This window comes from Ixodes scapularis, unplaced genomic scaffold (assembly GCF_016920785.2).
Source record: "Ixodes scapularis isolate PalLabHiFi unplaced genomic scaffold, ASM1692078v2 PGA_scaffold6__148_contigs__length_123643588, whole genome shotgun sequence".
In the NCBI taxonomy this organism is placed as follows: domain Eukaryota; kingdom Metazoa; phylum Arthropoda; class Arachnida; order Ixodida; family Ixodidae; genus Ixodes; species Ixodes scapularis.
Window position 1 is genome coordinate 44,711,119 of NW_024609881.1, and position 24,900 is coordinate 44,736,018.

The 24,900-nt window shown below is 47.2% G+C and overlaps 1 non-coding gene across 1 annotated transcript; it reads left to right on the forward strand.

Annotated features, from left to right (window-relative positions):
- The first annotated feature begins 23,047 nt into the window (after nt 1–23,047).
- On the forward strand, nt 23,048–23,120 carry Trnak-cuu. Its single transcript has one exon. It is a non-coding gene; the product is annotated as a tRNA-Lys (tRNA).
- Nucleotides 23,121–24,900: the final 1,780 nt, after the last annotated feature.

Genomic DNA, 24,900 nt, shown 5'->3' on the forward strand with positions numbered 1-24,900 from the left:
GTGCCGATACAAGCTCATTTCCGCCATTGATATGGCAAAACCTAAACTGCTTTACGAACCACCAGATGGCACTGAATTTCGGAAAGGGTCTATTGGACGCATCATAACAAAGAACACAGCGTGCCGCCTCTTTTCTTTGGATGCCTTTTTTTTTTTTTTTTAACCAGCGCAAGCTCGTGCGTCCTCTCTTTTGAGACGGTTAAAACGGTCGCGTATAAAACCCGCGTTTCTCCTACCCGCCCGCTTCCTCCTCTCATTATGTGTATTTGGTTATAACTAAATAAGCTATAATAATGGTGTATTATTCATATTTACTTTCTGTTTCAGTCAGGGAAAACGAGTTTCGCGGGAACTAGAGCCAATAAATGAGCTGCGCTTAGAGTATCGGCACTCTCTTCCCCGACAGTGTTGTGAACGCCGCCATTTTGGTGCTTTTGCAGAGCAGGCGCAACTGCCGATCGTCATGATTCAAAAGTGCGATATCCTCAGCATTAGATTCGGTCTTAGGAAGCTCATGTAATGTTGCTTTGCTTTGTCGCAAACTGTTTAAAGTGGAGGACGGAAAAGCGCGTTTCTTGTGATTTCAGATAAAGCTTCAAATAACTGGCAACCATGATTTTAAGCCACACTAAGGCCAAGTGTCGCTACTCTGAAGCGTAGCTTATTTAATGACACTATTCATGCTCTTGTTCAAGAGGCTTGTAATACCTAGGGTGCCTCAATGTCCTTCTGTTTAGGGTGATGCCACCCTTTGTAGTACCCGATGCCGACAGCACGCGCTCACAGGGAAAATACAAAGAAATCGAAAACAAAATGTCGCCATAGCACAATCAGCGCCACGAGCGCGTGCAGGGGCGCGCTCTTTCACGCGCTTCTGAACAAAAAATAAAAGTGTGGGACAAAATGGCCAGATGTCGTGCTCCAACCTAAACAAAGAGCACATGAAGGCACCCTAGTAATACCTGAAGGGGCCATGACATAAGCCCCGTGGATTCCACAGGCCTTTTGACACCTGCCTCTTCTTCATTGTTCCCGCTTGTGCCAGTAAACTAGCTACGGTTCAGAGTAACGACACTTGGCCATATTGTGGCTTCAAATCATGGTTGCCATTTATATGAAGCATTATCTAAAATCGCAGGAAACGCTTTTCCGTCCCTCAGAAATGTTTAAACAACCCGCGAGAGCATTGCAATATTGCATCAGCTTCCTAGCACCGCATCTAATGCTGAGGAAGTTGTACTTTTGGATCACGATGATCGGCAGTTGCGTTTGCTCTGAGCAAGACCCAAAATGGCGGCGCCCAAGACAATTTTGGGGAACGGAGTGCCGATACTTTAAAGCTCATTTAGTGACTCTAGGCATGAAGTGACCTCGTTTTTTTTTTTGTTTTTTTTATTGATGCAATAAAAGGAAATCAGAGATGTTAGCCGGGAGTACAATCTCCTGACTGGCTACTCTGGTGGGAAAGGGGTAAGTGATATAACAGATTTAGGAAAGAGGAAAAGAAACATAAAGAACAAAAGAGACATAATCACAGATAACACACACACAACCATTTGGACAAGAGAGTTCAGTACATAGCATTAGAGTCTCTTATCCAGGCCTGTTGCTGAAAGAAAACGGAGGAGGGCCTTTGTGGTGTGTAAAGCACAGTCTTCGCTGTTCCATGGCCCCAGGAAGTGCTGTATTGTAAGGGGTGGTCCCGGAGTCTTCCTAATGTCTTGTAAAAATTGTTTTCGCTGATCATCATAACTTGTACATTGAAGTAAAATGTGTTGAATATTTTCGACAGTTCCACATACGGAGCAGTTTGGGGACTTTAATTTCCTAATAAGATGAAGGTAATAGTGTAGGCGACCTTATGCCGAATCCTATGGAGAACCGCTTCCCGTCGTCTCTTCAGCCCTCGAGGTACTCGAAACCGTAAGTGCGGGTCAATATTTTTTTAGAGAGGAACTTTGGTTGATATCCTCTTTCCAGAGGCTCGTTGTGGCCGATTTCCTCAATATCGCCACTCTTGAACAGACGTCCGATTTTGTAAATGGAGCTAGGACTTTTTGGGCAGATTCGTGAGCCTTTGCAGCCATAGAGTTAGCCATTTCGTTACCCATGACACCACAGTGACTGGGCACCCACTGGAATGATACGGAGTGGCCAAGGGAAACGATTTCTGAGTGAACTTTAAATATGTCTAAAATTACTTGTGTGTTGGGACTATTTTTACGTAGACACTGAAGCGACTGGAGGGCAGACTGTGAATCGCTCATGATCGTCCAAGCGCGAGGTGATGCTTTTTTAATCTGTTGGAGCCCCTCTCGAATGGCCACCAGTTCAGCAGCAGTAGAGGAGGTTTTGTGGGACAGCTTGTAACCAGCTTTGATATGAAGCACTGGGGCAGCCAGTCCAATCGATGACCCGTTATGCGTAGTTGATGCATCGGTATATATGTGGCAAGAAGAACGGTGCCGTGTTTACAATAAAGACAAAAAAAGCTGCCGAAGCACAACTGAAGAGAGCGTCGATTTTTTTGTTATTCCAGGAATAGTCTTGTAGATTAGAAGTTGAGGCAGTGACCAGGGTGGTGTATTGAGTACCACAGGATCTTGAAACACTGTTGGAAGGACATCTTTGTTGTCAATTATAGTTTGAGAGATGCGGCTGTATAAACAACTATCCGGAATGTCAGCTAGATGATGAGAGTGATGCCGTGTCAGATGTCGCATATGTAGTCGTAGAGTTTCGTGGGTACGCAGAGCTTTCAAAGGTAGACAATGAGATTCTGCAATCGTGTCTATGGTCGCGGTTGCTCGCGGTACCCCAAGGCATACTCTGAGTGCCTGGGCCTGGAGCGATTGGAGTGCTTTCATGTTGGTCGTAATCGTAATCGTAATCGTAATCTTTATTTGCTCAGGAGAGCCGTGGCACCGCGGAAAGGCGACAGCCCGTACCATGGAGGCCCGCGGTGCCACGTCTAGTGATGATGATTATGAGATGATATATACAAGGGGGGGAGGACGACGCGGCCTTCTCAACATCCCAAGCAGCGTTGCTTTGGGGTTTGCCAAGACACTTCTACCAGCTGTAAGAAGTGCCTGGGCGAACGGTGATGTCCGGAGGCTTCACCGTGCGTTGCGGCTGGGAAAGCCTTGGCAGTTTGATGGTGTTGAGGACGACGTGCTCTTCTGATCCGCCGCACGAGTCTTGGAAGTTCGGCGGCGGTACAGGCCAGTAGGCAAGCGAGCCAAGGTGACCTTCGGTAGGCAGTTCAGTGGACCTTCTGGATGGTAAAGCCCTGGAGGTTGATGGTGCGATCGCTCGCTTCGTTGAAGGCAGCGGCTCCAGGCGGTGGCCCAGTCAAAGCAAACTGCTGCCACCCCCGATGCATTGACGTCCAGGGCTAGAACGTAGCGCCCCGGTCACTCGGTATAGCTTCTTGGCATCGTCGTCAGACTTAAGCCGTGCATAACAGGCAAGCTATAGCGAAGGATGCCAACAAACAGGCTGTTGTATAAACGAAGAAGAGCAGAGGTAGACGTCCCCCAAGTTGTACCACTTATAAATCGCCCCAAACTTGTGAATGCGGACAACTTAGTCTTTAGGTGTTTCAGTTGGGAGTTCCAAGTTAAGCCTTTGTCAATGGAAACTCCAAGAAACATGTGAAAAAATTGTAAGGGTGCAGGCGAGCTGGTGGAAGTTAACCATAGTTTTGTTTAACCCGAGACTGGGGTATTTCGGAAAAGGGACGAGAAGAAAAGAGGCCACAAGGAGGCGACGTCTCAAACACAGCTAAGGATTTTATTCCATCGTATGCACTTTTATACACACCACGTCCACACACCACCAACCAAGTCAACCAATGACAACATACCACCCGGAATACACTAAGCCAAACATAGGCCCAAAACATTACAACCGAAAAATCTTTCAGCCAGACAAAAGGACAAGATCAGCCTCCGACTACACAAAGTCAACAAAGAACCGTTAAAAGGTTTTTTTCAAACCCGCAAACACACGGAACCAAAGGGAAAGAGGGCATACAAGACCTAATTACACAAAGCCAAGCAACAAACCAATAAACTAGCCGGTACTTAGTCACCGTAAAGAAAAAAAAAAAGAAAAAAAAACGGCAACCGGTCATTCTAACCCGCACTACACATTGAAGGAAAGCGGAAGAGGGTAACCATGAACCAAAATACACAAAGGGGAGAATGCAAAAGTTCCAACCTCAACTACACACTTGAAAGAAGTAGCAAGGAATACCAGAACAAACAATATGTCCTGCACCTGTACTGCATCTTTGTAGGCAACGCACAAAGTGCTGGATAGCTAAAAAAAACAAAAAAAACAAAAAAACGGGGGGTTTACATCTTGAGGAATTTTCTTGAGCTTTCTCCTAGATGCATTGATGGCTGGCTAATACAATTTCCCATCGACTTAATTCGGACTGTTTCCTTCACCACCCTTTTTATCTCATTTTCCTCTCGATGTATTACCTCCGTTTCCGACCAAAACACCTTACAATTGTTGCACTCAGATACGTGCTTGGCGATCTCCGAGTTCGGTGCCCCGTTTTTTACATTTCTTTTATGCTCGGCCGAAACTTGGGGAGAGCTGCCTCGTGATGAAAACTTTATCATAACCCGCATCCTCTAACCTCACCCACTGCCTTTTGAGGGCTTGGCCTACATAATGAAGACATGACTTCTTTAGAGCGTTTCCGATTGTTGATTTGACCACCCCAGCCTTCACAGTCTTTGAATGGCAGCTTCTTCTACTTAAAACTGGCTTTGCCGATTCTTTTCCGTACTCCCAGCACACTCCTTCTTGCACGTGAATACGTAAATCTAAAAACTGCAAAACTCCTCTGTCTGGCCCTTCAACAGTAAAGGTAAGTTCTGGGGCTGAGGCTCTCACCAGACTCTCTATTGCTCCCGTATCCTTCCCATGAAAGCTCATGACCACAATATCATCAACATACCTTCTCACTAAAACTTCACCCGACCCCCAAACTGCCAGCCTTTCCGAGATCGCGTTATCCAAAGAGTTTAAATAAATTTCTGCCAAAATAGGTGCCACCGCAGACCCAATACACACACCCTTCTTTTGAATCCACATGCGTTCCTTGAACTCCACTACCGTGGCTTTAAGATAAAGATCCAGGATCGCTAAAAAACTATCTACCGGAATCCCCATACCTGATTGAAATTTTACCAAATTACGCTCCACAGCCTCTCTAACCCTACTCATCAACAGCTGTTTTTTCAGAGAATAGTACAGATCTTTAATGTCCATCGAGATCAACGAGCATTGCCTCCCATGGTGAGCATCTAAAATCTGGAGCTGCAAGAAGATCATCAAGGCGTACAGGGATGCCACAAGTGCCAGGGTGCTTGAGCTGAACGGGGCATCGGTTCGGCTTTGGACGATTCTACTCGGAGAGGGTTACGGGAACCACCAGAAGTTTCGACTGTGGGACACAGGAAGAAGACAGCATTTTGAACGATACTGGTATGTGCGACGAAGATTAGTGTTGGACGCTGTAAAAAGGGCGAATGTTGGGTTTGGAAATAGTTGTAGTTTTGTGAATGGTGACCAATCCGCTGGGGCTCGGAGGTGCGGTATTGTGAATCCTTGTAAAGTCGCATTTACAGAGAGGACGGAGGAATTGTTGAGAGGAGGACCGAAGTTTTGTGTAAATGTAAAACCGTCAAGAGTAGATGTTTTTTCCGCGATCCAGACAATTGCTAGAAAAGTAGGGTTAGACGAAAGGGTTGCTTTTGTGGACTACGCGGTCAGTAGAATGGAAGGAGTTGTGGATGATTCGTATAAAAAAGACAGGAGGAATTTTCAGGCTATCACGGAAGTAAGAAAGGACTTTAAATCTAGATCACTGGAATTGTTACAGACCGATAAGAGCGGTATGTTTGCCGTCCTTCCATTGACGGTTTTTGAAAAAAAGTCAACAGAGGCATTGGACTCGGTATTCAAGGCATGGCAAGGCAAGTTGGGAAAATTAAGGAAGGACATCTCAGCTACACTTAAAGACAAGGGTTTAGAGACCTTAGCCAGGAAAGTCCTGAATCAGCCGAGAAGCACTTTAAGTTTAAAATTCTTCTTAAAGGGGCCCTGCAATCATATTTAAGCGTCTACCTTTTTTGCGGTTTCCACGTTTCTTGGGGTTCGGGCAAGCCAGCAGGCACGGAGAGAGTAACTAATTATCAGTGCATCATATTTTAACCGGACGACGCGGAAACCTCCTCCACCGACGAGGGCGACCCGCGGTACCGAAAGCGCGCAAAATGTGACGTCTTTGGTCCTGGGCTTACTACTGGTAAGAGCCGCTAATAGCTTCTTTTTAGTCGAAATACAAAATATAAGTGGCGCGAACCGTTTCAATTACTTATAAAAGTAGTTTTTGTTCACTATTTTAGAACAGAAAAGAAACAAATGCAGTTTATAAAGTACGGAAACAAGAAATGACCTGTCGACATACCCGCCACCAAGCGGTGGAAAAGGCGGCGCATACTAGAAAGAAGTAGTGGGATCAGGCGCCGACACGGAAAAATCCCTGATGTACGCGGCAGCGCTGCGGTCGTATGGGCAGGAGGATCTGACCGGCTCCGAGCCTTCCGAAGGCCGTCGGCGAGATGCTTGTCTTGCGGTTTGGCCGTTTCGCGGTATGGCAGCGCGAAGTGGCTCCCACTCTGAACTGATCTTTACCCCATGTTTGCTGTCGTTTGCGGCCAATGAAGTGTCATGCCGAATTAGTGTTTAATCACGCAGCAAATGCAATGAGAGCCGCTCTGGCTGCCCGCTGCATACAGCCTGTCCAGAACACGCTCTAGTGGCGCCCTCTCGCGCCGTCGACACGGAGTGCGGTAGCCGTGAGCGCTCGAGATGAGCTCACTACCCCTCCTCTAGTTCACGGCCGCTCAAGCAACCAAGGACGTCATGAGGGAGGTTATTTTTTGCTTGTTTTTGTAATTTTGTTTTGCCTATAACTTTTAAAATAAAGCGAATTTCAAGAAAATAAAAGTTACACTAAGTTACTACGTTCAGTGCGCTCAGGTTTGGTACAAATCAAAAATTAGTAAAAACGTGCTTGCAGGGCCCCTTTAAAGGACCACAAGCCGGAAATGCCGTTCCGCACGGTTATTAATGAGAACGGAACGTGGCAAAGCATGGTTTCAAAGTTTCTTCAAAAAGGTTTAGACTTCGCTAGATTGGAAAACAGTCTTTCGTTAAGAAACCCAGATGAGTTTGTTCAGATTTTAGATGCTCACCATGGGAGGCAATGCTCTTTGATCTCGATGGACATTAAAGATCTGTACTATTCTCTTGAAAAACAGCTGTTGATGAGTAGGGTTAGAGAGGCTTTGGAGCGTAATTTGGTAAAATTTCAATCAGGTATGGGGATTCCGGTAGATAGTTTTTTAGCGATCCTGGATCTTTATCTTAAAGCCACGGTAGTGGAGTTCAAGGAACGCATGTGGATTCAAAAGAAGGGTGTGTGTATTGGGTCTGCGGTGGCACCTATTTTGGCAGAAATTTATTTAAACTCTTTGGATAACGCGATCTCGGAAAGGCTGGCAGTTTGGGGGTCGGGTGAAGTTTTAGTGAAAAGGTATGTTGATGACATTGTGGTCATGAGCTTTCATGGGAAGGATACGGGAGCAATAGCGAGTCTGGTGAGAGCCTCAGCCCCGGAACTTACCTTTACTGTTGAAGGGCCAGACAGAGGAGTTTTGCAGTTTTTAGATTTACGTATTCACGTGCAAGAAGGAGTGTGCTGGGAGTACGGAAAAGAATCGGCAAAGCCAGTTTTAAGTAGAAGAAGCTGCCATTCAAAGACTGTGAAGGCTGGGGTGGTCAAATCAATAATCGGAAACGCTCTAAAGAAGTCATGTCTTCATTATGTAGGCCAAGCCCTCAAAAGGCAGTGGGTGAGGTTAGAGGATGCGGGTTATGATAAAGTTTTCATCACGAGGCAGCTCTCCCCAAGTTTCGGCGAGAGAAATGGAACAACGAGAGAAAGAAGTAAAAAAGTTGCCGTAGTCCCGTACTACCACAGTGTTTCGCATAACCTTAAAGCAAGTGCTCACAGATTTCGAGTTGACGTAGTGTTTTCATCTGATTACAAATTAAACAGGATGACTCCGTTCTTTGCACCTCCAAAGGAATGCAGAAGGCAACATCAGGACAGGTCAGTGGCTTGCAAAGGAGGTGTAGTCTATGAGATACCCTTAGCATGTGGTTTTAGATATGTGGGGCAAACTTCGCGGTGCGTGAATGACAGACTGACCGAGCATAAAAGAAATGTAAAAAACGGGGCACCGAACTCGGAGATCGCCAAGCACGTGTCTGAGTGCAACAATTGTAAGGTGTTTTGGTCGGAAACGGAGGTAATACATCGAGAGGAAAATTAGATAAAAAGGGTGGTGAAGGAAACAGTCCGAATTAAGTCGATGGGAAATTGTATTAGCCAGCCATCAATGCATCTAGGAGAAAGCTCAAGAAAATTCCTCAAGATGTAAACCCCCCGTTTTTTTTTGTTTGTTTTTTTTTTTTTTTTAGCTATCCAGCACTTTGTGCGTTGCCTACAAAGATGCAGTACAGGTGCAGGACATATTGTTTGTTCTGGTATTCCTTGTTACTTCTTTCAAGTGTGTAGTTGAGGTTGGAACTTTTGGATTCTCCCCTTTGTGTATTTTGGTTCATGGTTACCCTCTTCCGCTTTCCTTCAATGTGTAGTGCGGGTTAGAATGACCGGTTGCCGTTTTTTTTCTTTTTTTTTTCTTTACGGTGACTAAGTACCGGCTAGTTTAATGGTTTGTTGCTTGGCTTTGCGTAATTAGGTCTTGTATGCCCTCTTTCCCTTTGGTTCCGTGTGCTTGCGGGTTTGAAAAAAAACCTTTTAACGGTTCTTTGTTGACTTTGTGTAGTCGGAGGCTGATCTTGTCTTTTTGTCTGGCTGAAAGATTTTTCGGTTGTAATGTTTTGGGCCTATGTTTGGCTTAGTGTATTCCGGGTGGTATGTTGTCATTGGTTGACTTGGTTGGTGGTGTGTGGACGTGGTGTGTATAAAAGTGCATACGATGGAATAAAATCCTTAGCTGTGTTTGAGACGTCGCCTCCTTGTGGCCTCTTTTCTTCTCGTCCCTTTTCCGAAATACCCCAGTCTCGGGTTAAACAAAACTAAAGAAATATGTGATTCGGTGCATATGGGATTGGAGTTCCATTAATGGAAAGTGGATATCGAGTCATCTTCATCTGTGTAAAGGCCACGGCAGTTGATTTTGCTGGCGCAATCTCAAGCCCCCGTATGTGAAGGAACTGAGAAATTTTGGACAGCGCATCTTGTAGGCGTGCATGTACGAGCTTAGGTGAGCGTGCAGACGTCCAGAGGCAAATGTCGTCTGCGTAGACTGTAAGGTGTACAGCTCTTGTGAGAATTTCGGTGATCCCAATGAGAGCAATGTTAAAGAGGACCGGGCTTAGAACACCCCCCTGAGGCACTCCTTTGGTCGCTCTGTGACGAGAAGTTTCCCCTTCCTTTGTGCGCATGTAGATCGTTCGACTATTAAGGTAGTCAGATATCCATGCATAAAGACGACCGCCAATTCCGATATATTGGAGTCCCCGTAAGACTGCCGAATGTTTGATATTATCAAAAGCTCCGCAGACATCAAGAAATACAGCTACTGTAATTTTCCCGCGAAGCTTCTTGTCGTCAACATGAGTTACAAGGTCTACGATATTATCAATGGAGCTACGACCCTGTCTAAATCCTGTCATGGTAGCTGGATATATCGATTGCGATTCAAGAAGCCATTCAATCCGTGATAGAACTAATCGCTCCATACATTTGCTGACACAGCTTGTTAGAGCGATTGGTCGGTAAGACTTTAAATCCAGAGGGGACTTACCCTGTTTAAGGATGGGCACAACGCAGGCCGTTTTCCAGTCAGGTGGTATATTGCCGCTTGTCCACGAAGTGTTGAATATGTCTAACAAACGCTGGCGAGCGTCAAGCCCCAAATGAGCGAGTGTTCCATAGGTTATGTTATCTGGACCTGGAGAAGAAGAATGACTGAGGGAAGCTAGAACTTGATCCTATTCCGGGGCATTAAATACATCATCCATGTAACGTGAAAATGGAGTAACTGAGGCTTGATGCCCTATATCTGAAATATCACTGTCACTCACTGCTGATAGGACAAGAGATGCGCAGAATTCCTCAGCAATGTACAATTGCGAGCGTCTTAGGAAAAGTGATATCGCGTGAAAAGGCGTTCTCTGTTGTGGTGGAAATCTTAACCCGCGTGCAATATGCCATATTTTTGAGAGAGGAGCACGGGGATCAAATGACGCACAGGTTCCCCTCCATTTCTTCCGTCCGAGTTTATCTAAATGACGGCGAATATGTTTTTGTGTGCGCCTGTCTTCCCTAATGTCAGCTTGCAGTTTAGTTCGACGTGCGCGTTGCTCAGCCCTTCGGCGAATAGCTCGAAGTTTTTCATACTCTGAATCTACAACAGTTCGTGAGGCCGAAAGATTGACTGTCCTGGTTGCTTCTGTTGCTGATTGATTCATGACTGAAACAAACTCTTCGTAGGTCGTTGTCATATGTATGCGCTGTTCGACACTCTCCCGAAAGCATGTCCAGTCTATATATGAGGTTCGATCATGTCTGGCTCTATCAGCTTGGAAGCCGCGTACTGTGATGTAGGTAGGGATGTGGTCACTACCATGACTCTCTACGTCAACAAACCAGGAATTTCGAGTTACGAGTTTGCGTGACATGAAGGCAATATCTAAACAACTGCTACAGTGACTGCCTCGGATGAATGTAGGTGAACCGTCGTTTAGAAGACATAGGTCATGAGAATCTGCCAGCTCAAGTAGTTCACAACCCCGACGTGTAGTTATTACACTACCCCAAGCTATATTATGGGCGTTGAAGTCGCCAACAACCAAAACTGGCGAGTTACATTGTTGAATAATATCATGAAGTCGCGTAGCATCAAAATTGCAAGCTGGAGCTATATAGGCAGCGATTACAGTAAAAGTTAGTTTGCCCTTGCGAACAGTAACGCCGACGTACTCATTGTCTTGATGTGATGTGATATTATGGGAAACATATGTCAAGTATTTTCGTAAGGCAAGAAGAACCCGACTGACGTTAGAGGGACGAGCTGATTGAAATACTTCGTAACCTGAAAGCCGGAAGTCTGATGCTACACGCGATTCGCTAATAGCTAAAATTGGGAACTTTTGTTTGAATGTGAATTGTCGGAAGTCTGAAAGGCGGGCACTAAGCCCTCTCGCGTTCCATTGAAAAACGGTCGCTCCTTTGACTCTTTCATCAAATGAGGAGGAATCATCCAGTACCCTGATGTGAACTTCCGGTCGTTGCAATAACTGCCGGTTCGAATGCCATGATTCTCTGCAAGATGTATTTGAATGTGCATGGCGGCAGTTGGGTCGTGAGACCTCGAAGGACGGAGAAGATAATGCGTATGATGTCACCTATTGTCATTGTGCCAAAGACAGAGGGAACCTGTTGCTGGCGAGGCAGGACTACAGTGGAGGTTTTGCTGTGTGGGCGCGTACCTGCGGTGCTAGGAGGTACGCCCGATGCGTTGAGCTCTCCTGAAGCGGGTGCGGGGTCACGAGGAGGCCATTGGTTGGCCATAAGGGTGGATTTCGCAGCAGGTCGATACTTCTTGCCTTTACCCTTGGGAGGTGAGTCCTTGATGTTTAACGCAGGGGACACCGTGTCTTGTGTTGCTTGAAGGTCGGCGGTGGATGATTCAAGAGGAGGCCAGGGGCCTTGAGGGACCTCTGCCTCATTTATTGACGGCGCAACTTTCGGGCCATGGACGAATCTCTTGGTTCTTGCAAGAGCCGTCAGCCGCGCTTTACAATTGACGTAGCTTGCTGGGTGATCTCCGCCGCAGTTGGCGCACTTGAATGGTGCTTCGCCCTTGCAGTCTTTGGTGGAATGTTGCTGCGCGCATTACTTGCATTTTGCGGCACCTTTGCAATATTTAGCGACATGACCAAGTGCTTGGCAGTTGTAGCATCTGGTTGGAGCTTCAATAAACTCTGTTACGTCATGTTTTGTAAATCCGAGATTTACTCGGGCTGGGCGGTCTGTATTTGGGCGAAAGGTCAGGACTACACGGTCTGTTGGTTGCGCAGCTTCTCCGGACTTTCCTTGACGTCGATATAAGCGGCGGGCTGCAATAACTCCGTCTTGTTGCAGAAATGATGTTATGTCGGCATCGGTATGCCAAAGGGGCACTCCCTTGACAAGACCACCATTCTGGAGGTAAGTCCTCGGCACTGTGGCTTTGATGGGAACCCCACCGAGAAGGCGAAGTTTCAGGAGTCGGTCGACTGTGGTGGTTTCAGCAACCTCCACCATAAGGCCACCTCTATTTGTGAAGCGATGTCGCAAAATGGCACAGCTGCTGCTTCGTTCACCTCGGTACTCAAGGCCAGTGGATTTTGTCGCTGCAGACGATGCTCCTCATTGACCGGTGTAAGGAGTACAGGGATACCTGTCGTTCTTTGTCGGCGACGTGAGGCAAGAACGAAGCCCTCTAGGTCACCTTCAATTAAGTCTTCCTCCATTGAGTCACCCGGTGGTGCTTGCAGTTTGGCAGGAGTCGCCAGCAAGTCCGCAGGCTCACCGTCCCCGTCGTTGCGACGTTTTCCAAGGGTCGAGTGTCCAGTCTGAGTGTCTTGAGCTGCATTGTATGTGTGGTCCCTCCTAGCAGGAGTCTGCTGGGAGCACGAAGGAAGGTTGGTCGCTGATTCCAGTACGTTTGCACCGGGTTGGAAGGTCATGTCATGTGCCGGGTTACTCGAAGTAACCCGCGCTGTTGTAAATTGCAGCCGGTGGTTCGTAGTTGCGACTGATGACTAAAATAATCGAAAATGCCCAGGGCAAGGAAAAGTGCGTCCGATCAGTTCGGTGTACGCGCTCCGAATCAAGTGAACTGGGGTGTATTCCTTTCCTCTTCGTCTTCATTGTTTATTGATTTCAATCATATCGAATAATGGACACATTATATCACGCTAGGCTTGTGTTATTATTTGTCTTAGATATATTAGCCGGACCCAGTACTTAAACCATTCAGTTATCGATAGTAAATCTTCCAATAAATTTTTTAAATGTGAGGGTAAAAATACACGGAGATTGATCAGTGGGGTGAAGCTCTCGGCTACTTCCGTCCGGCCGCGTATACTTATGACGTTTGTCCGGTCCGGCAAACTGCTTCCGATTGCCGCGCTCCCAGCGGGTGTTGGCACTTATTATTTTATTTTAAATACATATGATTCATATATTTGAAGCGAAATAAAGGTGAAGTTGTTTTGAAGGTGTGAATGGCTTTGAAGCTTGTTATCGTAACTTTCTCTTTCACTCTTTCAACGTCTCTGGGCGCGCTTTCTCTCTCCCCGAACCCGCGCCTTGCGCCTTGAGATGCGCTGGCCGCTGGCGCCGGGAAGTCGGTGGACCGTTAGAACGCGCGAGGGACGCGAGTCGGAGAGTTGTTTCGCTTCTGGGAGTGCGTCGCGGCGCGAGATTCGTGCCGCGTTCGTGCGCGCGCCGCTTTCTTTTCTTTTTCGTGGGAACTCGTTGTTTTTGTAATGTGGTCAAGCATGGATTTTCGTCATCACCACACCACCTGATGTGCCAAGTGGGGAAACAATGACTGTCGAAAGCAGGGATATCAATGGTTTCGAGTTCCAATCATACTTGGGTAGTAATTCAATTACAGTAATTAAATTACTGTAATTTAATTACTTTTCCTGGTAATTTGTAATTTTAATAATTACTTTTGGCTAAAAGGAATTGTAATTGTAATTTAATTACTTTATAGCTTCAGTAATTGCTAAATTTCAGGCACAATTACAATTACTTTTGCAAGATTTTGCGGCGGCGGCGCTTTTCCCCCTGGCCACGGAGACGACAGCACAGCCAAAGCGACAGGGGAGAGAGTGTCTCCCAACCTGCTCAAAAGGATGGATGGGAAGGAGAGGCTGGGATAGAACGTAATTAAGGAGTTTGTAGACTTTAAAACGATTTAATGAAGAATTTGAGAAATAAGTTCATAAATGAGGGCTACATTCGCGTCCGTTTTTGTTCCTGTCGTAGTTGAATCTGACTCTTCGTCTCATTCGCTTCCTGTTGCTCCTGTTTCTAGGGGTCTTTCTTATTTCTCATTCCCACACGGGGGCATCTGGGGTCGAAGTCGAGCTGGTTGGCTCCGATCACATCATCCGGTCGAGGCGGGGAGGTTCGAGGTTCTCCTTACGCGTCTTCGCCGCTAGCATATTCGCTTACATATTTCAGTCAAGTTTGGGGACTTTTTTGTTGATGAAATTATTCTCTTTTCTTTATGCGTTTTTGACGCCCTTCTCCTCTATCTCGTATGTTGATACCACTAACAATAAGTCGTGCTACTCTGACATCGAGGCAAAAAAGCAGCATGTCTCATTAACACCGACTCACCCTGCCTTACTTCCAACTGTTGTTGCTACACTGCTCTTCCTTCTCCCAATCCTCGTCTACCTTTTAGTATAAATCTTCATTATTTAGTGTTCGCACTACCTAACCCTTTTAACCGTTTGTCAGCCGGATTGGACGAGATTCCAGAACTTACAAACCGCGGCTTTAGACTGTAGGGTGCTTGTTTTTACGTTTGGCTTGTTCGTTGAGGGCTTCTTTTTTTTTTTTTTAGTGGGCTTGGCTTGCACTTTGTTTTTACACCTCTATCGTGACCCTCCACACGTTGTCCTCTTGTCCTGGACTGTAGACCCGTCCCGAGGCGCGCAGTGCTGCTTTGCATTGAGAAGCTGCAACAGTCTTATCTACAATGGAAAAGGAAAGGCTGTCGGGGCCTTGTTACGAAAAATTCTTTAAACAGATTAACAGCAATGGAAAAAAATATAATCGTGAGGTGCAAACTCTCCGCACCGCCTCTGAAAAAAAATTCAAGAAACCGAAAGGCTACCTCCAATTTGCGGAAACATTTGCAGGTAGGCAACTTCTTTGTCACTTTCAGTAATACTGAACAGTTATAAAAAATAATAATAATAATAGCTCGTCTATATCTTCCAGCTGAAACACGCTCAAGTAAATCATGAAATTGAGGCGTCCGAGAGGCCGCAGTTTTGGAATAATTCGCGGATTCTAATTTCCGCGACGCGGTGGGGTCGCACTATAGATTCCAATGTGTTTACATATTACCGGAATTGCTCGCGGGACTTATTTTTCGCGAACTATAGGCGATTCACGAAATTCGCGAAAATAAAGTCGTTTACAGTGTATCATGAATTTTGCGAGGTTGTTCTTGCCATGCTAAATTCAAATCGGTCTTTATGAGACGCATAACATCGATACAATCATTGCTATCCTAATGATTAGCTATAAGACGATCCTAAATTTATTATTTATCTCAGGAGCTTTTTGGGTGTTACCGTGCACTGAATTAACCCAGAATCCCTGGCAATAGAGTTGCTGCTATTGTGACACTAGTTTTGTGGAAGCGACCACAGTTCGCGTGTTACGGTAACCCACATCCGGCATGAGTCCACAGACAGGGAGAGGCAGCGAATCATTGTGGCTGAAATGTTTTCGTAAGTTGTCGTATTCTTTAAATGTTTTACGTCGTTTACAAGTTTCTCTTATAAGCCATTTTTTACGTGAGTTTTATGATACGAGTACTGTCGCATATTTGTTTCCTTGTATTATTTTTAAGTTTATTTTTTGTTGGTTTGACTTGGATACCATTTGCATAAGCTCTAAGGAGATTCACCTCGCACCTGTGAATTTTGTCGCCATTGATTTTTATTTTTTGAGAATATAAGAACGCAGGAGTTCATTACTCCAAACTATTAAGTTCTATAATTCATTTAACAAATTTCATAAAAGGAAAGTACAATGTGTGACATTTATACAGCGGCCATAAAACTCGTTTACGGTTATATGGCCCAAGGTGGGTAACTCTCAGAAATAAGTAATTGTAAAGTAATTGCATCACTTTTGAAAGTAATTTGTAATTGCAATGAACTACTTTCGCGTAGTAGTAATTGTAATTGTAGTTAAACTACTTTGGGAGCTAAGTAATTGTAATTGTAATTAAATTACATTCCGAAAGTAATTTACCCATGTATGGTTCCAATGGACGTGCGGTACGCTCTTTTGGTCTTCTCTTGCTTAAGTTTCTGATTTGATGTTTGCAACGAAACCTAACTGTCGCAGTGGTAGTGAGTATTAATTGTTTGATTTTGGCAATAGCTACGATGGTTTCCAATGACAAAACCAAATCCTATCATTGTTCAGGGTTGCACGTCACTCGCCGCGAGAAATATGTCATAGTCAAATTACTGGAGACTTCTGTGTCATATCAAGATCGAGCACATATGCTCACTTTAAAAGATGGGAATCTTTTTGCTGTGAGCTGTTTATTTGGCATAGTTGTCAGCGATTCACGCGTCTGTTCGCGAGGAGTGAAAATGAGCCTAAATATTTTTCGATTAACTGAGCGATGGAGCGATCCGCTCAGGTTTCCCGTTTCGTTTAGCAGTGACGCACTCCTAAAGTTAAGTGATAATATTAAAAACGAATGCAGGTCCTCGATGAAGACTCAATGCCAAAGAGCTGAGCTGTTTTTCTTGACCTCATTGCTTAGTTTCCTTTAGTTGCAAGACACCGTCGTCGGTCTTATATGCTTACTTATATAATCAAATTCGAAATGATTGTCAATTTAGCGTGGAGGCATTTAAGTCAAGGAGAAGAAAAATAGAGGAGACACGAGTTTTTAGTGTCGCAGTGTTGAACTCCAAGTACCGTTTTTCGAAAGGAGGCGCAGAAAATGTTCGCTGTTTTCCTATGACCCTATCAGGCACGTAATGACCAATCAAGCAATTCAACTTTTTTCTTTTCTAGGCTCCACGCCTGTGGCTGGACGGCGTAAGGCTTGTGAGTACACGCCACGCCAAGATGCTCGAAAAGGATAACGAACCTAGAGATTTTATGTAAATTTAGCGAAGTGTTTTTGCAAGGACGCATATCACCTTCGTTGCACGTAACCTTAACGTTTTATCCTGTTTTGTTGTTCATTTCTTTGATTCTTGTGTGCAAAATAGTGAGAAATTTCGTCTGTATTTTCTACTGTCTTTTGAATAAAAATGAACGCAAAAGGACAAGCATTGCATATTTTTTCTGTATGTGTCACTTTCGTTGCTTTGCTAGGCTTCTGCTGCTTTGCTGCTGGTCTCGCTTTTCAGTGCTGGCTTGTGTGTGTTTCAACGCACATTACCCAGCACTGAAATGCGAAAACCAGCCGCAAAGCAGCAGAAGCCTAGCAAAGTAACGCGCAAACCAAGCAAAAAAAAAAAAAACTACAATATATATATTTTTTTTAAATCTAGGTGGCGCAAGCTACCGCCCATCCATCCTGTGGTTCTCCTTGGGGCCACTGCCTTTGGGAGTACCACGTTCGCGGCGAGACGCTCTACCGCGAAGCGGGTTCGTACTCGCGTGGCATGCTGCTCGTTGAGCGCAAACAGACACCAGTCACGTTGGTAACGGTGATAAACTGTTTATTTACAATGAAACAAAATAACAACAACACAGCGGCTATAAGCTGGTGAACGCCGTCGGTGTGGAGATCGCCCACGGCCGAACGGTCGTTCACAAATGTACAAAGGACGGGGTAAACGCTCACCGGTGCGCCGGAAGGTTCCCCGTTGTCGCCGCCGCCGAATCCCAGGAAGAAGAGAAGCAGCGAGACTGCTGTCCGCTGGTTTTAAGATAACGGCGGGGGCGAAGTGGCCAATCAAGGAGCGTGTCGCTCCTTGATTGGCCACTTCGATCTCCTTTGTGCGGGGGTCCGTTACGGAAATCGCCCCAAGGGGGGAGAGGAGGAAGCCACTCACAGTGGTAAGCAGCGCCACCTCTCGCTACGCCAGCGCGGCCGCCACGGCGCGCCAAAACGCTGACGCGACAGAATGTTGAGGGATCACAATCCCCACACTCCCCCCTCCTTAGCCAATAGTCACCCGCAAACGGGTAGACCAACACAAACACACAAGACTAAAATAATAAAAAAAAAGGAAAAAGGCCGCCAGGGGACACAACAGCCCGGCTCATTGGTCCATGGTCCAAAAGTTCGTACAGCGGTCCCTCACCAGCGGTACAGCTCCCAGCTGCAGTCGATCGGTTGCGTCATCCCGTGACCGCCGCGCACGTGGCGGGTCACCTCCTGAGCACCCAGGCCGGGGAAGGGCGTCGAGCCCAAAGTGACGAATGTCCCACAGCAGCATTCCGTTAACGCTCAGACGTCGGACTTGAAGGGGAAACCAGGAGTTGCACGCACTCTGGAGCCATCCACCGCACCGGGAGGGCGCACTTGGACACTGGTGGTAGAGGTCCGTCTCGGAGTCCATAGTGCTCCTGGAGAGGCCGAAGTCGGCGACCTTGTAGCAGCCGTGTTCATCGACGAGCACGTTGAGGGCGGCCAGGTCCCTGGGGCCCTTGGGACTTGTTTCGGGGCGAACGGGAACAGTTGGTCCCTGGTCGGCGAGCTTTCCGACCGCGGCGCGGGTCCCGAAGATGATGAGCGGCAGTCCCTGACCGGATGACGATCCCGACGGCCCACGACAACGACGGGTTGCTGGTTTGGTCCGCGGCCGGCTGGGGTAGCGGGGCCGCCTGACGAATCACGCGCAGCTCTGGACCCTGGACACCACTGAACTGCCGTAGCCAGGAGACAGCAGCTCCCGAACGACGCGAAGCAAAGGCTGGAGGTCCTCTTCGTAGGTGCGGAACGTACTGCGGTAGAATGACCACTTGGTCTCCGACCGCTTGTGACGACGCTCGCACCGCGCTCTTGCTACAGTGGCTACAAGGAGAAGTGTGGCGAGCGCGCCGGCTCAGGCGTGGCACTTCGCCAGGGAAAAAGTAGATGGCGCTGCGGCACGTATACACGTTAGCGGCGCGCAGAGGCAGCATTGGTAAGGCTGCGTTTTTATTTTATTACGCCTCCGTATGTCTCACCATATAATGTAAATGGAGTGTTTTTACGTAGTTAAAACTGAACGCCGGAACTATCATTTTCTAATTTTGAAGAAAAGGAATTTGTGAAATATCAGGACTTGCGGGCACATGTCGACGGCTCGGAACATGGGGAATTGTGTTCGATTACATAAAATTTGCAAATATTTTGCCACCCAGTGCTATTTTGAATAAATAGAGTCACTGACCGCTATTATTTGCCTAACCTTATGAGTAGAGCGTGAGCACGTGAAAAAATATGCCCTTGTAGTGATAGTGTCCGATGAATTTTCAAACGGCGTTGCGTCTGTCCTGTTTTTTTTTTCTAACTTTAACCTGGGTATGCATTAATTATATTTGTTTATTTATTTATTATTATTATTCCGTGCCTCAGAACGACTGAAGTCAGTCTTGGTATGAGGCACATCCGTACAGTGAACAAAACACATGCGGGAAGGCTACATGACAATGAATCGTAAAGTGAAATTTCCAGTTCACGTTTAAATTAGATGTAATCTGTAAAAGCATCTAAAGAAGATTTCGATGAAATGTCATTAAAACAGAGCTGAATACGGGTGGTCGGACAAAGCTTCTCCTGTGAATCAGGATAAAACAACCATGCGTGTCGGCTGAAACGTACCGGAACATGAAAATTAAAAGAACATACCAAGCTGCTATCTATCTGGCCATGAATTATCTTGTGCATCAGCAGTAAATCTCTCGCAGTTCTTCGACTTGATAACTTTTGTAAGCCGAGATTCCCGAGTATGTAGGCATAGTCGTAGTATCACCTACGTTGAAAGTGTCGGTCGTAAACAATTCTAATAAACATTTTCTGAACATTTTCAATCCGTAAAGCATCCGTCATTGTAATAGAATTCCACAAAACACTTGCAAACTCAAGCCGAGAACGAATAAGGCTAGAAAATAATCGAATAATATATATGGGGTTTGAAAACTCTCGGGTTAGTCGCGAGATCATGCCCAGCAACCTTATAGTTGAACCCACAATCTGAGAGACATGATGAGAAAAAGAGAGATGACTGTCGAAATAAACACCGAGGTCACGAACCACTGACACACGTAATATAACAATGGAATCAATAAAATAGTCGTTAGAAATCGCCTTCGAGAAAGTGTTCCGTTTTTATTTCAGTTGTCAGGTAAACACAAAAGTGAATGAAAACACACTTTCTATGGAAGCAATAATACTGCCGTGTAATGTAAAGCAAAAGCAAATTATGGAAAAAACACTTCGAAATGTTATCTTGAGTCACAGTAGAAATGTCTATGTAACATGCCGAAGCTTCAGATACTTCTTCGCGCGCTGCCATTGAGCGAACGCGCTTTCATCCTTGGGCACACCAAAAAGAGAAAGTTCCTTCTTGCACGATTTGTAACCGGTCGTGCACCCGGGCACAAAACAACTGCTTTGCTTCCTAAGCATGAGTACACACAGCCAGCACGGGGGCTGAATAGTTTAAAAGCGAGCTCAGCTTCGGCATCGAAAGGCGATCAAGGCGGCTGGCGTCTGCGGAGACGGGGCGAGCGACGGCCTCCGGCTGGACGGCGACGTGTAAGTGAGCGCGAGCGCCCCCACGCGGATCCCTTCCTGGCGGCTTCAAGGCCTCCCATAGGAGCTGCTTGGCGCTCGTCACACTTCTCCTTGTAGCCACTGTACTCTTGCGTTGACATGTGGCCCACGTGAGCGTAGGTGGCAATAACTGACCAATGGCAGTTACGCGTACCCTTTCCCTCGGAAGCCGTGTTTGGGGGATTCCCCTACGGGTTCATCCGGGAGCGAACGCTGAGGTGACGTATCTAGGTCACTGCTTGCCAGTAAACAATGGTGTCTGGCGCGTTCGCGAAGGCAGCAGGTGCATTGTGTGTTGCACTTCCCTTAATGTGACATTTCGCCACTTAGAGGGGCTGCCTCTACGAAAACTTCGGATAATAGTTCCTCCGTCTCCGCAGATTGTAGCGAGACGGCTGTTGTTCGCTGCTGGCGTCGTCTCGCGCTGCGTGTGCATGTTTCTGCAGGGGCTGAGTTTGCTCGTTGGCCCCGTTTTCCCTCTCATGGTAGGGTTTCAGATCGCACACATGTACCGGCCCACCGACTTTTCTTGATTGCAAGTTTGTCAGCTTGTACACGAGTGGGGAGAGAAGTTCCTGCACTCGGTACGGGCCACACCACTTCGGAGCCAAAGCGGCCGAGAAGCCTTTGCTGGCATCACTCAGAACATGGTTGCGTCTGAGGACGAGATCGCCCACTTTGTAGCGGAGATCTCGATGCGAGCGGTCGTACTGAGCTTTTTGTTTCGCTCGCGCTACCCCGAGATTGCGACGCGCCTCCGAGAAGGCTTCCGTCATCCGAGTTTGTAGCTGCCGCGCGTGGTCCGTTTGCGTCGGCTGCGCGTTGTCCACCCCGGCGCTCCCCCCTAGGACACGGTCCATGGGGTTCGGAAGCTCTCTCCCGAATGTGAGGAAAGCGGGGGTGAAACCCGTCGAACGGTTGAGAGTGGTCCGAAGTGCGAACCCGATCTCGGGGATATATGCGTCCCAGTCACGGTGCCTTTCCGCGAAGGCGGCCAGCATTGGTTTGATGTTTCTGTTACATCGCTCCGTGATGTTCGACTGCGGGTGGTACGGCGTGGTTGTTCTGTGCTTTATGCCAAGGGCCTTGCACGCGTCCACGAATACCTTCCCGACGAAGTAGCTCGCTCGATCAGTCAAAAGAGCTTCGGGGAACCCAAAACGGGTGAAAACCTCCATGAGCTTCTCCGTGATCGCTCGGGCTGTCAGCTTACGGAGTGGAAAAAGTTCCGTCCATTTGCTGAAGTGGTCAGTTACAACCAGTAGATACTGGTGTCCTTTAGGGCTCCTCGGTAGGGGGCCGACCACGTCGCAGGCTGCCAGAGACCATGATTGCTGGCTCGGAATCGGTTGCATTAGGCCCGGGGGTTTGCCGCCTCTTGGTTTGAAGCTTTGGCAAGAGTGGCAGGTGCGGGCATAACGGAAAACGTCCCGTTTCATGCCCGGCCAGGTGGCGATGCGACATAACTTAGAGTAAGTCTTGGAGCCGCTCGCGTGTCCGGCCAAGTGCGAGTCGTGATAGTAGCGCAAAACTGCGTTTCTCAGACTGCGGGGTACCACTACCTTGAACGCCTCGTCGGAGTCGTTCTCGGAGGGTATGTACCTCAGCAAGAGCCCGTCATTGTTCAGCAGATATGAATCCTCCGTGCCCGCACCAATACCAGATACGTCCCGGCACTCGGCGCCTACTACAATACCAGTAGTGTTGCGCCCGGCGGTCGCACCGCCCGCCTCCACGGCGTCCGACTCTTCCGCGAGTCCGTCGATCACCTTTCGACAAAACGGATCATTCTGCTGGGCTTTCAGAAGCTCTTCTTTGCTGAACACGATTCCCACGGCGCTCACTGCGTCTAGGTGGTTGATCGTCTCGTCCGGGGTGGTCAGATCTGCTGCCTCCCTTTGGGACTGAGTCACGGCTTCGCCTGACAATGTGGATGTCGTTGGCTCGGCCTGGGTCTTTGCGGAAATGTGTGTGCAGTCTACGGGGGCTCGTGACAATGCGTCCGCCACGACGTTTGTGCTGCCTTTCCGGTACCGCACGACGTAGTCGTATTTTTGCAGCATCAAAGCCCATCTTGCCAAGCGACCAGCGGGTTCGCGAAGTCGGGAGAGCCACATTAGGCTTTGGTGATCTGTTTCGATCACGAAAGTGGTCCCGTCGACATAAATGTCGAAACGCCGGAGTGCAAAGACGATGGCCAAGCACTCTTGTTCGCATGTGCTGTAGTTCCTTTCAGCTGGCGTCAACGAGCGGCTGGCGAAGGCCACCGGTCGGAGTACACCTTCGTGCTGTTGGAGCAGGACCGCGCCCAAGCCAAGATTGCTGGCATCTGTTTGGATCAGAAAGGGCTTGTTCAAGTCGGGTAGCTTGAGTTCAGCTGTGCCCGGCTAGCTCAGTCGGTAGAGCACGAGACTCTTAATCTCGGGGTCGTGGGTTCGAGCCCCACGTTGGGCGCCAAATTGTGGTTCTCCTTGGGGCCACTGCCTTTGGGAGTACCACGTTCGCGGCGAGACGCTCTACCGCGAAGCGGGTTCGTACTCGCGTGGCATGCTGCTCGTTGAGCGCAAACAGACACCAGTCACGTTGGTAACGGTGATAAACTGTTTATTTACAATGAAACAAAATAACAACAACACAGCGGCTATAAGCTGGTGAACGCCGTCGGTGTGGAGATCGCCCACGGCCGAACGGTCGTTCACAAATGTACAAAGGACGGGGTAAACGCTCACCGGTGCGCCGGAAGGTTCCCCGTTGTCGCCGCCGCCGAATCCCAGGAAGAAGAGAAGCAGCGAGACTGCTGTCCGCTGGTTTTAAGATAACGGCGGGGGCGAAGTGGCCAATCAAGGAGCGACACGTCGATCTCCTTTGTGCGGGGGTCCGTTACGGAAATCGCCCCAAGGGGGGAGAGGAGGAAGCCACTCACAGTGGTAAGCAGCGCCACCTCTCGCTACGCCAGCGCGGCCGCCACGGCGCGCCAAAACGCTGACGCGACAGAATGTTGAGGGATCACAATCCCCACAATCCAAACACAATGGCGCTGCCGTGCAGTTTCGGTTTTGGTTTCGCTGTGCCGCCATGTTGATTTTAGTACAGCCACCAGATACCAGGGGATTCAAATGGCGCTGCGGCCTCCCAGGGTTTACCAATTTGCGTTCCATGGGCGGTATAGGAAGTTGCACTCCTCTGGATTGATGATGATACAGACGCCAACGCCACCCTCGGAAATTGTTTGAACATTAGAAATCAGCAGTTTGTCTGCCATCCGCCAGGTAGCGCAACAAAACACCCAAACAGTTTTTAATTGTTTTTAAAATTAGCTAAGCTCTACACCTATTAAGAAACCAAAGCAATATCATTGTGAAATTTTAATACATCGCAGTGTATATCTATTCCAAACAATAAATGTTATTAGATGCCAATAAATCTGTTTGATGTCTAAAAAATATAGGCGTCAAAACAGGTAAGTTTGAAACGCTCCTGGAGCGTTATGACTTGGAAAATGAAAAAAAGCCATCGTCCACCTCTTGGGCAACCATTGTAGCTCTAAATGTTATAAAAGATTTTATCATAGTTTAATTATTTCCTCAGCGGCATTCGAAGTACCATGACTCGAAGCATAAAAAAGTGCTAAGTTTGATATAAAATATCTAAACAAAGAAATTTTACACAACATTAAATTTTTTTCTGGGTATTACCAATTATAAGCACTACATCTGTAGCTAATTTTATTGCCCTAGCGCGTGTCATTAAAAACATATTTGTGCTGAAAAATGTCAATTTTAGGGCAATATTTGGAGGGATGAGAAAATCAAAGTAGTGCAAATACCAACAAAGTGTATCGTTACATTCTGCTCCGATATCATCTTAACAAAACTGCTATATTGGAACCGTGCTATCTTTAATGGATCGTTCATAAAACATGAACTAGCGGAGCAAGTGAGGGTCCGCGCCATCATATTCGCAACGCTACAAATGCGCATGAGCAGTAAAAACCAACACATACATAATATCAAATGAAAAAGGATTGCATTGCCTCTCGAATGACATCAATCCCACAAAACAGTATTCAAAAGGAGATGACTAATGACCTGCCAAAAAGTACCTAACTGCCACATTCAGTGGGACCGTGGCCTTAAATTGCTGTTCGCTCAATGTATCGCTGCTGCGTGCTGTACGTTAAAGACCCCAGGCTAGCAGTAGTATGTACTGCATTGGCTGCATTTATCCCCTGCGG